Source organism: Nicotiana attenuata, chromosome 6, assembly GCF_001879085.1.
Source record: "Nicotiana attenuata strain UT chromosome 6, NIATTr2, whole genome shotgun sequence".
Taxonomy (NCBI): Eukaryota; Viridiplantae; Streptophyta; class Magnoliopsida; order Solanales; family Solanaceae; genus Nicotiana; species Nicotiana attenuata.
The window spans coordinates 62,942,190-62,949,361 of record NC_031994.1 but is presented as its reverse complement, the minus strand read 5'-3'; positions in this window follow the sequence as shown (position 1 = coordinate 62,949,361).

Below are 7,172 nucleotides of genomic sequence, written 5' to 3'. Positions count from 1 at the left end.
GAATTTAGTTTTAACATACTAACTATAAGTCTTGCATTTCTATATTTTTCCTATAATTTGTATTGTATTCCTCATTTTGTTTCTTGCTTGTCGTAATTGTATTATTCATTACATAGTTGCTAAATTGCCATATGTAACTTACCACCTTAATATAAGACGATGAATATAGTTTTGTATAACTTTTAAAAAATTTAACTTTTCTTTATCTTGTATGACTATTTCTCAGAATTCTTTCGTTGTTTAAATTTATCAATGATAATTTTGAGTATTTATTTATTTAACTTTTTAAAATAAATTTGAGGTATAGATAGCAGCAATGTTATACCCGTTCTCCTCTTTATACATTAGTTTTTGTTCTATAGTATATATTTTTTCAAGTGTTTATCTATAATACCTCCATCTTTATCTTTTTAGTTAGTTAAGATAGGGTAGTAGGTTGTATCTTTCGAAAAATATTTACTTTCTTTCTGTTCAGATCCAAAAGAATCCTATTAACTATTTTTCAATTGAAATTAAAAAAAATCTCATCATCCAATTTAGTTAAATGTATTACAAATCTATATATTTTGTAGATTAAGTGTAATTGGGACGTCATTGGATACGTGCCTACGACCTCATGTTTTGAATGTTTTCATATGCATACATGATTAATGATGATTTATGTACTTAAGCACGTGGAAATGAGCTTGCGTGAGAGTGTCAAAACATAGTTATGAACTACATGACTATTGATTAGCTCAAATAATATGTATAATATTTATTATGACCATCACGTGAAAATATATTTTATATATGTTGCCAAATTAATAATGACTTTACTGGCGGCCTATTCGACTTTTAGCGTCTACATAGTCAATACTCAATATAGACTTTCGACTAAACTTGCAACAAAATGTAAACAATTACGCGGCAAAAACAAAAAAAATAAATTTTAGGCAGATCTCCAATGAATAATTGATTTAATCGCAACCTATTAGGCTTTTGTGGAGACTATATAGTTTCTACAAAATGCCATCAATTATGCGACTAAAATTGTCATAAAGTTAAGATTATTGTGGCCAAGGTAATGGCGATTATATCACCATTAAAGGATGTAAAAGTCGCCCTGAAAGACGAAAGAGTAGGTTGCCACTAGAAGGGGCGACCAACCATTCCGAATTTTGGAAGAGCCATCGTTTACCTTTAGTGGCGACTTTTGTTGCCACGAAAACCAATTATTTATAGATATGGAATCTTCTGTTTCTAATATTTTTACCTCTTGATTTTTTATTTATTATGATTTTAATTATGTATATATGTAGGACTTTAATTATAAATTTAATTATAATTCTTGTATTTCTATATTTTTCCTAGAAGTTCTATTTTATTCTCTTTTTGTTCCTTGCTTGGCGTAATTGTAATTTTCATGACTTAGTGTTATTAAATTGCTATATGATTGTTTTTTATTAACTTACCACTTTAATATAATACGATGAATATAGTCTTGTATAACGTTTTAATTTAATTTAACTTTTTCCAGTGTGACTAGTTCTCAGAATTCTTTCGTTGTTCGAAACTATATATGAATAATAATTTCGAGAATTTATTTATTTAACTTTTCAAAATAAATTTGAGGTATAGATAGCATCAATATTATATCTATTCTCCTCTTTATATATTAGTTTTTGTTCTATATATATATATATATATATATATGGAGAAGAATTGGGAACCCCAATTTTCTCTTCGGAGCTGTTTCTTTTTCCGTCACCCCGCCCCGGCATAGCGCTTCGCTTCCGGTTCTTATATATATAATATTTGGTATTTATCTATAATACCTCCATCTTTATCTTTTTAATAAGTTAAGATAGGGCAGTAGGTTGTATCTTTCAAAAAATATTTAAATTTACTTTTGTTCAGATCCAAAAGAATCTTACTTACTATCTTTCCATTGAAATTTTAAAAAAAAATCTTATCTTTCAATTTAAATTAAATGCTATTACAAATCTATCTATTTTGTAGCTTAAATATTATTGGGACATCATTGGACACGTGCCTACGACCACATGTTTTGAATGCTTTCATAATCATACATGAGTCTTGTAACATGACTAAATAATGCTTTATGTACTGTTACGCGGCGCCTTCCTGAGATTTCTTGGAATGGCAACGTAAGGCTAAGCAGCTGATATTAGTGCAGTTACTATCCACCAACTGAGGTCCCCTCCGCACGCTAGACGAGATTGTCAGTGTCGTGCGGGAAAACCAATGTCAAGAGCAATTGAGAGAACATAAATGAGAATTATTACAGAAAAGCAACGCGGTGTCGAGGAGGAGAGACACCAGTACAGAGAATTGTTTGCTTGCTAGAAAGTTTGATTGCTTAATCCCCCTAATAGTGCTTAAAAAAAATAAACCAAAGTTACAAGACTAGACTTAACTATGCTAGAGAAACATAATGGAAGTACATGAAATAAAACTACTCTATATTTATAATGAAAAGGAATTAGTTTCTACAAGGCAGAAACATGTCCGTTGTCAGCAATATTGTCTTTGGCATCACGGTCTGCGCGTGCGGTGTTGTCTACGTGCGCGGCGCTGTTGGCATCTGCCTGTGGCTGGGCGCTGGCGAGGGATATCTATGGGGCGACAGAGGCACATGCGCGTTTGTCACTTGGCGCAGCCAAGACCACGGGGTCGTCCGTAGCGCTAGGCGTTAGGAGGCTTGCTAGGACGCCACGAGGCGCGCCCAAGGGGTCATGGGGCATAGCTGGAAAGCCGCCCATGACATTCTCCCCCACCTGAGTTGGCGACGTCCTCGACGCCTTACTTGCAAGATAATCACCAATTAGGCTCTTGTAGGCTTTGTGGTTTGTTCCCCTCTCCCAAGTATTCTCCTCTGCATCACAGCCCTGCCATCTCACAAAGAAATCTTGGTGATCTTTCCTTGAGGCGTGAATCACTCGATCATCAAGGATAAATTCAATACGCCTTTTCTCGGTTGAATTGGGGCCTCGAATACTGGGTATTCTGAGCTGGCTCCCTGAAGGATCCTCCGTTTCTTCCCGAAAAGGTTTCAGAAGGCTCACATTGAAGACGGAATGAATTTTTTACCAAGCTGGGGTATCCACCCGGTATGCAACTTTCCAATGCGCCTTTCAATGGACAAAGGTCCAATGTATTTTTGCAATAGGCTAGGGTCATGAACCCCCGAAAACAAGTACCGCTTTGGGATTTTGACCATCACTTTGTCTCCTACTTGTTATTCAACAAAGCGACGATTTTGATCAGCATGCCTCTTCATCCACTTTTGGGATTTGACACGATAGCTCCGCACTATCTCCAAATTTCCGCTTCCATTCTTTTGAGCTAGCAACTCGAAGAGATTTAGATATTTTTGGAGCATTCACGGTGTGTTGGAGTAGCGGTTGCTGTCCGGTAACAATTTCAAAAGCGCTTTTGTTTGTACTAGAGCTCTTTTGTGAATTGAAACATAGTTGAGCAGCATCCAGAAGCTTCACCCAATTCTTCTGTGATCCGGTTACAAAGTGGCAGAGATATTCCTCCAACATACCATTGAAACGCTCCATCTGGCCATCAGATTGCGGATAAAAACTTGAGGTGTGACTTAATTTTGACCCGAGGCACTTAAAGAGTTGGGTCCAAAAGTTGCTAGTGAAGCGTGAGTCGCGATCACTAACAATGTCTTTGGGCAGGCCCCAATATTTGATGACATGAGAGAAGAAGAGTCGAGCTATATCTTCTGCTGTTTGATATATATTGTGGGGCTGCTATAAATGTAGCATACTTGGAAAACCGATCCACCACAACTAAGATAGTTGTGAGATCTCCGACCTTGGGCAATCCGGTGATGAAATCCAGGGAAACGCTTTCCCAAGGTCTATTTGGAACAGCTAATGGTTCCAAGAGTCCCGCTTATGTCAAGCGGTCCGACTTGACCGATGCTAGATCAGCTCTTCGACTGAGCACATCAGCAACATGAGTGGTCTTCACACTTCGGTACTCCAGGTTGAAGAGGAATTCAGCTAGGAGTTCCAACCACCTGGCCTGTCGACCATTCAGCTTCGGCTGGGTCATGAAATGGCTAACAGTTGTGTTGTCTGTCTTGACCACGAACGAGGTCCCCAACAGATAGTGCCTTCAAAGGCGCAAGCAATGGACAACAACCAATAATTCTTTCTCATGGGTGGCATAGCACCGCTCTGCATCCTTCAGCTTCCGGCTCTCGTACGCTACAGGATGCCCTTCTTGCAGCAAGACTCCACCGAGGGCATAGTCGGATGCATCCGTTTGTACCTCGAATGGCTTGGCCAAATCAGGGAGGGCCAAGACGGGGCTACTAGACATAGCCGCTTTCAATGCGTTGAAGGCCTACGCTCGCCTGGGTCCCCAATCCCAGGGCGTGACCTTCTTGAGGAGTTCTGTCAATGGAACTACGATAAGGGAGTAGTTTTTCACAAATCGCTAATAGAAGTTGCATAGGCCAAGGAATGCCCTCAAGGCTTGTATATCCTTAGGCGGCGGCCAATCTATGATTACCTGAATCTTCTATTGGTCCATCTTGATCCGCCCTTCCTTGATGACATGTCCGAGGAAGTCAATTTGTTTTTGAGCAAATGAGCACTTGGATAGCTTCGCATATAGTTCGTGCTCCCGCAATTGGGCTAGGACCTTCCGCAAGTGCTCCAAATGTTTTTCTAGTGTTTGGCTATATACCACAATGCCATCCAAGTAGACCATCACGAATTTGTCAATGTACTCTCGAAAGACTTGGTTCATCAGGGTGCAAAATGTGGCTGGGGCATTAGTTAAGCCGAATGGCATAACCAGGAAGTCGTACGACCCATATCTTGTCACACAGGTCATCTTGTGTTCATCACCCTCTGCAATCCGAACTTGCTAATAACCTGTCTTCAGGTCTATCTTGGTGAACATCGTCGCACCACCTAGTCTATCGAACAAGTCTTCCATTAGCGGAATAGGGTACTTGTTCTTCACGGTGATTTTGTTTAGAGCCCGATAATCCACAAAGAGTCGTAGGCTGTCATCATGTTTCTTTTAGAATAGCACAGGGGACCCTTATGGTGACTTGGAGGGCACGATGATCCCCGTGTCTAGCATTTCCATCAATTGTCTCCGAAGCTCGATGAGTTCGGGTTGTGACATTCTGCAAGGCGCCCGGGCGGGTGGCTTCACGCCCGGCACTAACTCAATCTCATGGTCCACAGTGCGCCTAGGCGGGAGTCACTTTGGCATGTCCTGTGGCATGACATCTTCAAATTCCAGTAGCAGCTCCTTCACAGGTGCAGGAATGGGACACGAGGAGCGTTCTATATCTTCAATGCAGAGGGTTTCCAGGAACGTAGGTTCATGTCTTTTGACCCCCTTCTTCAACTGCAAGGCCGAGATGTTCTCAGCGGCCATCTTCATGGGCATGCACGGGATAATGCAAGGCTTGGCCCCGTTTGTTCCCATCATCAGTAGCATGTCGGCATACTGTACAGGCATGGTGTTGGTTTGCCTTAGGCATTCCAACCTAGCTATCAACTCGAAGTCATCTATGATCACCACACGCAGGTTGAATTTTCCTTCGTAAGGGCCAAGCTTCACTGGTACCTCTTTGGCTATTCCACCACTGGCTGAGGAGGTGAGTTCATAGCCATGACACGACCTCTGCCCTTTCCTAAAACTAGACCAAGGCGCTCCACCTGAGTCGAGGCTAAGTAGTTGTGGGTGGCACCTGTGTCTATCATCGCCCGAATGGGCTTGCCATTTACCTTCATCTCGACGAACATTAAGGTCCTGTCTTGTTTAAGAGGAGTCCCCTCATCCGCCTTCTTTTTCCCTTTCTTGGTGCTTGGATAGGGGTCCTTCTTCTTACGAAAAGCAGCACTAGTTCCCGCTAGGGCCTCAGAAATAGAGCCAACAATTGCATTGAAGGCACCTACTGGTTTGGTCTGGTCCGCATCGTCTGTGTTGTCATTGGTCCCATCATCAAAAGCTTGATGGGCGTTCATCTGTGCATGTAGACATTCATTATTCCAATGTGCTCCGCCATAATGACGGCATCCTGAAGGGGGTTTTCTCCCCCGATCATTGTTGTTTGACGCGGCACTATTGCTACCTGAGGAGGGAGCCTTAGATTTGGTGGCACTCCGATCTCCTCCACTTCTACTAGGGCCACCATTGCTAGTCTTGACCCCTTTGTATCCCACTCGGGTAGGCGGTTGAGGCTTATCCTTCCGAGCTTCACTTGATAGTCCCCAAGGTATTCCGCTACCTGGATCGCCTTAGGTAGGGTATCTACCCTTTGTCTTTGCATCTCCATCCGGGCATAAGGTTTCAACCTTTCCAAGAAGGTGAAGAGTTTGTCTTTGTCCCCCATGTCACGTATTTTCAGCATGAGTGCGGAGAATTTCGGCACATAATCCCGCACTGATTTGGTCTGGCGGAGCTCCCGTAGTTTTCTCCTTGCATTGTACTCAACATTTTCGGGGAAGAACTGTAGGCATATGGCTGCCTTCAAATCTGCCCATGTCTTGAGAGCATCTTCACCGGCGCTGATGTCTTCGTACTTCACCTGCCACCAGAGTTTAGTATCACCCTGAAGATACATGGTAGCAGTTGCTACCTTCTTAGCTTCTTCTAGGCCCCCCACGACATCGAAGTACTGTTTAATGTCGAAGATGAAGTTTTCCACTTCTTTGGCATTGCGAGCTCCACTGTATGGCTTTGGCTTAGGAATTTTCAATTTTTGTGCCCGGGGGGTGAGGTTCACAGCACCCCCGATTTGGTTTCCGCCTCCTTAAAGCAGGCCTTGTAAAGCAGCATTGACAACAGTGAGTTGGCCTGTCAAGTTGTCTATAGTTTGTTGCATGGCAGTCACCCTGTCTGCCTCTTGTGCCCTGTAGGGTAAATCCTCGGCACGCTCCTGTTGGAGGCTCTCGAATTTGCCAAAACCTTTGGCTGCCTCTGTGGCTGTCGTTTTTCGGTCTCCTTCAGAGTCGTGACTGATGTTTTCTATGTCAACTTCAGCCTGGAGCATTCTGCGGTCCTGGTCGTCCGACCTTTGCACTAGGCTGGTTCTTTTTTCAGGCACCGTATCCACGATGGGTCGTAATACGTCAATCGTCTCTTCGAGGGCCGCAATGCGGTCCCCATAATTCACCATG